A 9339-nucleotide genomic window follows, 5' to 3' on the forward strand; every position below is an offset into this window, starting at 1 on the left:
CTCTCAATCACTGTGCCACCAGGCAAGCCCCCCCCACAATTTCATTTGTTTTACAAGTGGCTGTCCAGTTTTCCAAGCACCATTTATTGAAGAGACTGTCTTTCCTCTATTTTATAGTCTTGCCTCCGTTATCATACATTAGTTGATCATAGGTGCATGGGTTCATTTCTGGGCTTTCTATGTTGTTCCATTGATCTATATTTCTGTTTTTGTGCCAGTACCATACTGTTTTGATGACTGTAGCTTTGTAGTATAGTCTGAAGTCATCGAGCCTGATACCTCCAGCTCTGTTTTTCTCTCTCAAGATCACTTTGGCTATTCGGTGTCTGTTGTGTTTCCAAACAAACCGTAAAATTTTTTGTTCTAATTCTGTGAAAAATGCCTTTGGTAATTTGATAGAGATTGCATTAAATCTGTAGATTACTTTGGGTAGTATAGTCATTTTAACAATATTGATTCTTGCAATCCAAGTACATGGTATGTCTCTCCATCTGTTTGTGTCATCTTTTATATTGTTCATCAGTATCTTATAGTTTTCTGAGTACAGGTTTTTGCCTCCTTAGGTAGGTTTATTCCTAGCTGTTTTATTCTTTTTGTTGCAATGGTAAATGAGTTTGTTTCCTTGATTTCTCTTTCTGAACTTTTGTTGTTAGCATATAGGAATGCAAGAGCTTTCTGTGTATTAATTTTGTATCCTGAAACTTTACCAGATTCTTTGCTGAACTCCAGTAGTTTTCTGGAGTTCAGAAAATCCTAAGAAAATCTTTAGGATTTTCTATGTATAGTATCATGTCATCTGGAAATGGTGACAGTTTTACTTCTTGTTTTCCAATTTGGATTCCTTTTATTTCTTTTTATTCTCTATTTACCATGGTTAGGACTTCCAAAATTATGTTGAATAAAAGTGGTGAGAGTGGACATCCTTGTCTTATTCCTGATCTTAGGGGAAATGCCTTCAGTTTTTCACCATCGATAATGATTTTGCTGTGGGTTTGTCATATGTGGCCTTTTTATGTTGAGATAGGCTCCCTCTATGCCCATTTTCTGGAGAGTTTTTATTATTAATGGGTGTTGAATTTTGTCAAAAGATTTTTCTGCATCTATTGAGCTTATCCTATGACTTTTATTCTTCAATTTGTTGATGTGCCATATCATGTTGATTGATTTATGTATATTAAAGAATCCTTGCCTCCCTGGGATAAATCCCACTTGATCATGGTGTATGATCCTTTTAGTGTGTTGTTGGATTCAGTGTGCTAATATTTTGTTGAGGATTTTTACATCTATGTTCATCAGTGATATTGGCCTGTAATTTTCTTTTTTGTGATATCTTTGTCTGGTTTTGGTATCAGGGTGATGGTGACCTCGTAGAATGAGCTTGGGAGTCTTCCTGTGCAATTTTTTGGAAGAGTTTGAGAAGGACAGGTGTTAGCTCTTCTCTAAATTTTTGATAGAATTCACCTGCGAAGCCATCTGGTCCTGGATTTCTGTTTTTTGGAAATTTTTTAAATAACAGTTTCAATTTCAGTACTTGTGATTTTTCTGCTCATATCTTCTGTTTCTTCCTGGTTCAGTGTTGGAAGATTGTACTTTTCTAAGAATTTGTCCATTTCTTCAAGCTTGTCCATTTTATTGGCATATAATTGCTTGTAATAGTATCTTATGATCCTTTGTATTTCTGTGGTGTCAGTTGTAACTTTTCCTTTTTCATTTCTAATTTTATTGATTTGAGTCCTTTCCCTATTTTTCTTCACGAGTCTGGCTAACGGTTTATCAATTTTCTTTATCTTCTCAAAGAACAGCTTTTACTTTCATTGATCTCTGCTATTGTTTTCTTCATCTCTATTTCATTTATATCTGCTCTGATCTTTATGACTTCTTTCCTTCAACTAACTTTGGGTTTTGTTTGTTCTTCTTTCTCTGTTTAGGTGTAAGGTTAGGTTGTTTATTTGAGATTTTTCTTGTTTCTTAGGTAAGATTGTATTGCCATAAACTTCTCTCTCATAACTGCTTTTGCTGCATCCCATAGGTTTTGGCTCATCGTTTTTTTCTTTGTCATTTTTCTCTAGGTGTTTTTTTTTCCTCGTTGATTTCTTCAGTGATCCATTGGTTATTTAGTATCATATTGTTTAACCTCCATGTGTTTGTGTTTTTTACAGGTTTTTTTCCCCTGTAATTGATTTCTAATCTCATAGCATTGTGGTCAGAAAAGATGCTTGATATGATTTCAATTTTCTTTAATTTACTGAGACTTGATTTGTGACCCATGATGTGATCTATCCTGGAGACTGTGCACTTGAGAAGAAAGTGTATTCTGCTGCTTTCAGATGGAATGTCCTATAAATATCAATTAAGACTACCTGGTCTATGTGTCATTTAAGGGTTGTGTTTTCCTTATTCATTTTCTGTCTGGATGATCTGTCCTTTGGTGTATGTGGGGTGTTAAAGTCCCCCACTATTATTGTGTTACTGTCAATTTCCCCTTTCATGGCTGTTAGCATTTGCCTTATATATTGAGGTGCTCCTATGTTGCGTGCATATATATTTACAATTGCTGTATCTTCTTCTTGCATTGAACACTTTATCATTATGTTGTGTTTTTCCTTGTCTTTTGTAACAGTCTTTATTTTAAAGCCTATTTTGTCTGATATGAGTATATCTCCTCCAGATTCCTTTTGATTTCCATTTGTGTGGAATATCTTTTTCCATCCTCTCACTTTCAGTCTGTATGTGTCCCTAGGTCTGAAGTGGGTCTCTTGCAGACAGCATATATATGGGTCATTTTTTTTTTTTTATCCATTTAGCCAGTTTGTGTCTTTTGGTTGGAGCATTTAATCCATTTACATTTAAGATAATTATTGATATGTATGTTCCTATTTCCATTTTCTTAATTGTTTTGGGTTTCTTTTTGTATGTCTTTCTTCTTCCCTTCCTCTTTTGTTCTCTTCTCTTGTGTTTCCTGCCTAGAGAAGTTTTTGTAGCAGTCGTTGTAAATCTGGTTTGGTGGTGCTGAATTCTCATAGCTTTTGCTTCTCTGTAAAGCTTTTGATTTCTCCATCAAATATGAATAAGAACCTTGCTTGTTAGAGTATTCTTTGGTGTAGTTTTTTCCCTTTCATCACTTTAAATATATTATGCCACTCCCTCTTGGCCTGCAGAGTTTCTGCTGAAAAAATCAGCTGATAACCTTATGGGGATTCACTTATATGTTATTTGTTGCTTTTCCCTTGTTGCTTTTATTTTTTTTCTTTGCATTTAATGTTTGTTAGTTTGATTAACATGTGTCTCCATGTGTTCCTCCTTGGGTTTATCCTGTATGGGGCTCTCTGCATTTCCTAGACATGGGTGACTACTTCCTTTCCCATGTTAGGGAAGTTTTTGACTGTTATCTCTTTGCATCTCTTTTCTCAGACACTTTCTCTTCTGGGACTCATATAATTCGAATGTTGGTGCCTATAATGGTGTCCCAGTGACTCTGAGACTGTCCTCATTTCTCTTCATTCTTTTTTTTTAAATTATTTTTCTGTCTTGCACAGAGATTTCCACAATTCTGTCTTCCAGGTCACTTATCTACTTCTGCCTCAGTTATTCTGCTATTTATTCCTTCTAGTTTATTTTCCATTTCAGTTATTGTCTTGTTCATCTCGGTTTGTTTGTTCTTTAATTCTTCTAAGTCTTTGTTGGACTTGTATCTTCTCGATCCTTACCTCCATTCTATTTCCGAGATCTTGGATCATCTTTATTATCATTACTCTGAATTCTTTTTCAGGTAGATTGCCTATCTCCTCTTCCTTTAGTTGTTCTTGTAGGTTATTATCTTGCTCCTTTGTCTTCAACATATTTCTTTTTCATCTCGTTTTGTGAAACTTATTGTGTTTGTGGTCTCCTTTCCACAGGCTGCAGGATCGTAATTCCTTTTGTTTCAGATGTCTGCTCCTTGGTGGATGAGGTTGGTCCAGAGGCTTCTGCCATTATTTCCTTGATAGGGGGTTTGATTGGTTTTGTGGTGACCAGAGCCAACCCTAGATATTGAGTGGGGCCTCCCTTTGCTCTGTTGTTGTCACTGCCCTGTTAGGGGCAGGGTCTGATCCCTAGTTGTTGGAGCAGAGGCCCCCAGATCTGTTTCACAGCTGTGATTCTCATCTGTAGGTGGGATTGGAGCACTCCTTCTGGGAGAGAAGCCACTGAGTATTCCTCCTCTGGAGCTATTCAACTGTGAATGAGCTCTGTTGTGTCTCCTTTCGTCCATTTTGCAGGTTCACAAGGTACACTGTTTTTGCCACTGCCCTTAGTCCTGCCTTAACTATGGGTATACCAGCAATTGGCCCTGGTGACTCTCAGGGGCTCACTGGGAGAATTTCTAGTGGCTGGAGCTGTCTTCACCTTTCTGGGTCAGCAGAGGCAGGTCCTGTGGCCCACTGGTGGAATTCCTAATCACAGGAGCTGTCCATGACCTTCCACAGAGCCAGTGGGGGATGGGGCTGGTGTCTGCCCATCGGTCTGGAAGATGCGGCCAGTGCCTCCCTCTGGAGCCCAAGATGGCAGCAGTGACACGTGCCCACCCTGGAGGTCCTGTAATTTGTGTCCTGTTGCCTGGGAGCACTCACAGGGAAAGAAGCTCTTATGGTGGTCCTACTCCTCTCCTTGTGTTGTGCCTTGCCTCTCTGGTGGGCCCAGGTTTCTTCCTAGTACACCCTCAATTGCCACAGCCTGACCTCTTCAGGCTCTTTCCACACCTAACCCTGGTCCTCTCCCTGGGACCAAGCTCTGGAGTTTGAGCTTCAGCACCTGACCCCCATCTCCACCAACAGAGGAATGTCTCAGGTTGGGGAGCACATGATTGTCCTCTTGATTCCTTTTTCTTTTTCCTTTGGTCCTGTGTTTTCTTGTCTTTTCAGATGTCTGAGGTCTTTTGTTGGCACTCAGTAGCTGTTCTGTGTGAATCGTTCCACTTGTAGATGTATTTTCAATGTTTCTATGGAAGGAGATGAACTCTGCTTCCTACTCCTCTGCCATCTTGATCTCTCTTTGGCACTTCTTGATTTACATCACTCAAATATAAGGACACAAAATGAAAGAAACACCTTGCTTCAATATTTCCTCATCTTCTCACCTATATTGAGATTGCACAAATTGACACAAAATGGACTCGTCTTGAAAATTGTGGTCAGAAAAAGGGTATCAATATTCTAATTGTTTGACAGCCAAATTGGTCTTTATAGATTAGGATACATTATTTCTTTGCCTTAAATATTGGATTTAACAGAAAAATACAGTACAGAAGTATCAGCCTGCAATGTCATCTTGAAAATCTGCATCATGACCTCATTTTATCACTAAACAATTGTAGATTTGAAAATTCATGAATTTTTTTTAAGTTTTAAAGATATAAATTGCTCTTTCACCCTAGGATAAGAATATATGCCTCCACTTTTCAAATGAGAGTCAAATATCCCTTGGTGTCCCCACTGTTCCCTATGCACTCACACTGTATGTGATTTTTCTGCACTTGTTATTGTCTGTGCCTAATCTTTGAGCCACTGACACGTGTATCATACCTTAACCACCTTGGTATACTCAGTGTTGCATGCAAGATCTGTCTAATAGTAGCTTCTTCCTTAATAGTTTTGTATTAATAAAGCAACACAAAGTCTCAGAGAATGGGAAATAGGGCTTATTGCAGTGTGCTGATCTATAGAGCCTCAAAACCTTGTTTGTGACAAAGATGATTTTCTTAAGTTTATGAAGGTCTGCTTTATCTGCCTTCATTTATTTTTTCCTTTACAGTTAACCATTTCCTTTTCTCTTTTAACTTGAATCTCTTCCATCTTCTATATTATCTCAGAAGTGGTCAGGCTTTCAGCGCACTTTCTAAGTTCAATTCAGCACTGAGAATCTTACGAAATTCTTACAAATTAATAAAGAATGAGTGTTCCTTCTTGAAATTACAATGATTGTTCTTAAGCTGATTACCAATTTTCTAGCCCCTCAGAATTGAAAAAGTAAAGGGAAACTTTACCTTGGGAGTGTGCCTCTAAAATAGTCACATCAGATATCTTTTATTATTCCTGCTCTCAAGATCATCTTGGTCTCACTTGATCTAAGGCATTTGATCCTTAGATGCATTTTAAAATCTCCATTTTAGAAAACTATAATTCTAAAAAACACAGGCACCCCAGTGTTCATTGTGGCACTATTTACAACAACCAAGACATTGAAATGACCTAAATGTCTAGTGACAGAAGAATGGATAAAAAAGATGTGGTATACATATGCAATGGAATACTACTCAGCCATAAAAAAGAAAGAAATCATGCCATTTGCAACAACATGGATGGACTTACAGATTATCACACTAAGTTAAATAAGTCAGAAAGAGAAAGAGAAATACCATATGATATCATTTATATGTGGAATCTAAAATATGACACACCCAGAGATAAACTCATGCACATATGGTCACCTTATCTTTGATAAAGGAGGCAGGAATGTACAGTGGAGAAAGGACAGCCTCTTCAATAAGTGGTGCTGGGAAAACTGGACAGGTACATGTAAAAGTATGAGATTAGATCACTCCCTAACACCAGACACAAAAATAAGCTCAAAATGGATTAAAGACCTAAACGTAAGGCCAGAAACTATCAAACTCTTAGAGGAAAACACAGGCAGGACACTCTATGACATAAATCACAGCAAGATCCTTTTTGACCCACCTCCTAGAGAAATGGAAATAAAAACAAAAATAAACAAATGGGACCTAATGAAACTTCAAAGCTTCTGAACAGCAAAGGAAACCATAAACAAGACCAAAAGACAGCCCTCAGAATGGGAGAAAATATTTGCAAATTAAGCAACTGACAAAGGATTAATCTCCAAAATTTATAAGCAGCTCATGCAGCTCAATAACAAAAAAACAAACAACCCAATCCAAAAATGGGCAGAAGACCTAAATAGACATTTCTCCAAAGAAGATATACAGACTGCCAACAAACACATGAAAGAATGCTCAACATCATTAATCATTAGAGAAATGCAAATCTAAACTACAATGAGATATTATCTCACACCGGTCAGAATGGCCATCATCAAAAAATCTAGAAACAATAAATGCTGGAGAGGGTGTGGAGAAAAGGGAACACTCTTGCACTGCTGGTGGGAATGTGAATTGGTACAGCCACTATGGAGAACAGTATGGAGTTTCCTTAAAAAACTACAAATAGAATTACCATATGACCCAGCAATCCCACTACTGGGCATATACCCTGAGAAAACCATAATTCAAAGAGTCATGTACCAAAATGTTCATTGCAGCTCTATTTACAATAGCCCAGAGATGGAAACAACCTAAGTGTCCATCATCGGATGAATGGATAAAGAAGTTGTGGCACATGTGTACAATGGAATATTACTCAGGCATAAAAAGAAATGAAATTGAGCTATTTGTAATGAGGTGGATAGACCTAGAGTCTGTCATACAGAGTAAAGTAAGTCAGAAAGAGAAAGACAAATACCGTACACTAACACATATATATGGAATTTAAGAAAAAAAATGTCATGAAGAACCTAGGGGTAAGACAGGAATAAAGACACAGACCTACTAGAGAATGGACCTGCGGATATGGGGAGGGGGAAGGGTAAGCTGTGACAAAGCGAGAGAGAGGCATGGACATATATACACTACCAAACGTAAGGTAGATAGCTAGTGAGAAGCAGCCGCATAGCACAGGGAGATCAGCTCTGTGCTTTGTGACCGCCTGGAGGGGTGGTATAGGGAGGGTGGGAGGGAGGGAGACGCAAGAGGGAAGAGATATGGGAACATATGTATATGTATAACTGATTCACTTTGTTATAAAGAAACTAACACACCATTGTAAAGCAATTATACTCCAATAAAGATGTAAAATAAAAATAAATAAATAAATAAAATATGACACAAAAGAGCTTATCTCCAAACAGAAACAAACTCACAGACATAGAGAACAGACCTGTGGTTGCCAAGGGGGCATGAGGTGAGGGAGGGATGGATTGGGAGTCTGGGATTAGCAGATGCAAACTATTATATATAGAATGGACAAACAACAAGTTCCTATTGTATACCACAAGGAACTATATTCAGTATCCTGTGATAAACCATAATGGAAAAGAATATGAAAAAATGTATATATAAATATATATACAACTGAATCACTTTGCTGTATAGTAGAAATTAACAGCATTGTAAATCCACTGTACTTCAATAAAACAAATTTAAAAAAATAAAATAATATCTCTGTTCTATAGGAATAACCATCATTTAGTCACTGAGAGAGGAAACTGTCATATGAAAGTCTCTTTTCTTTGCCATGTGTTCCTTTTTGTTTTTTTTCTTGGCAGTAGGCAGAGATCTGAGCCTAACAGTGAAGATAATGAAATTAAAAATGATTCACACTTCCAGCTCCCATTTGAAGAGTACAAGAAACCTCTGAGTTTCTAAGAAGAAAGATTTCTCTGGACCACAGTTCAGGCCCCATATTTGGGAGTCCATTCAGACTCAGAAAGGTGCAACTAGCTCACATAGTCAAAAAGAAAAGGCGGTGTTTATACGTGGAATCTAAAAAATACAATAAACTAGTGAATGTAGCAAAAAGGAAGCAGACATATTTATAGAGAACAAACTAGTGGTTACCAGTGGGGAGAGGGAAGGAGAGAGGGGTAATAAGGGATAAGGGACTCAGAGGTAGAAAGTATAATGTATAAGATAAGCTACCAGGATATATTGTACAACACAGGTAATTTTGCTAATATTTTATAATAACTATAAATGGAATATAACTTTAAAAAATTGTGAGTCATTATATTATACACCTGTAACATATAATATTGTACATCAACTATACTTCAGTAAAAACATTTTTAAAAGACCAAGTGATGAGCTAAAACTTTTCGTTTGAATTCCTGAAAGTTTGTGTTTTTATCCATAGTCTCTGGTCTTTTCAGGGACAGTGACTTTTATACCATGTTACTACACCAAGTCTTATATATGTCTTTGGAATGGAAAAACTGTTGCCACTCAGTGCAATATCAGGTATTTCCAAGTGAGTTCCTTGAATGTGAAGAATGTATTTTTAGAAAATATTTATTTATTTGTTTGTTTGGCTGCACTGGGTCTTAGTTGCAGCATGCGGGATCTAGTTCTTTGACCAGGGATCGAACCCAGGTCCTCTGCATTGGGAGCATGGAGTCTTAACCACTGGACCACAAGGGAAGTCCCAAGAATGCATTTCTGAATCAGGAACTTTTGATAGGGGAGATGCATAAACAGGAATATATTTTCTCTTTATGATGTTGCTGTTCCATTGT

The sequence above is a fragment of the Pseudorca crassidens genome, chromosome 14, assembly GCF_039906515.1.
Source record: "Pseudorca crassidens isolate mPseCra1 chromosome 14, mPseCra1.hap1, whole genome shotgun sequence".
NCBI classification, from domain to species: Eukaryota; Metazoa; Chordata; class Mammalia; order Artiodactyla; family Delphinidae; genus Pseudorca; species Pseudorca crassidens.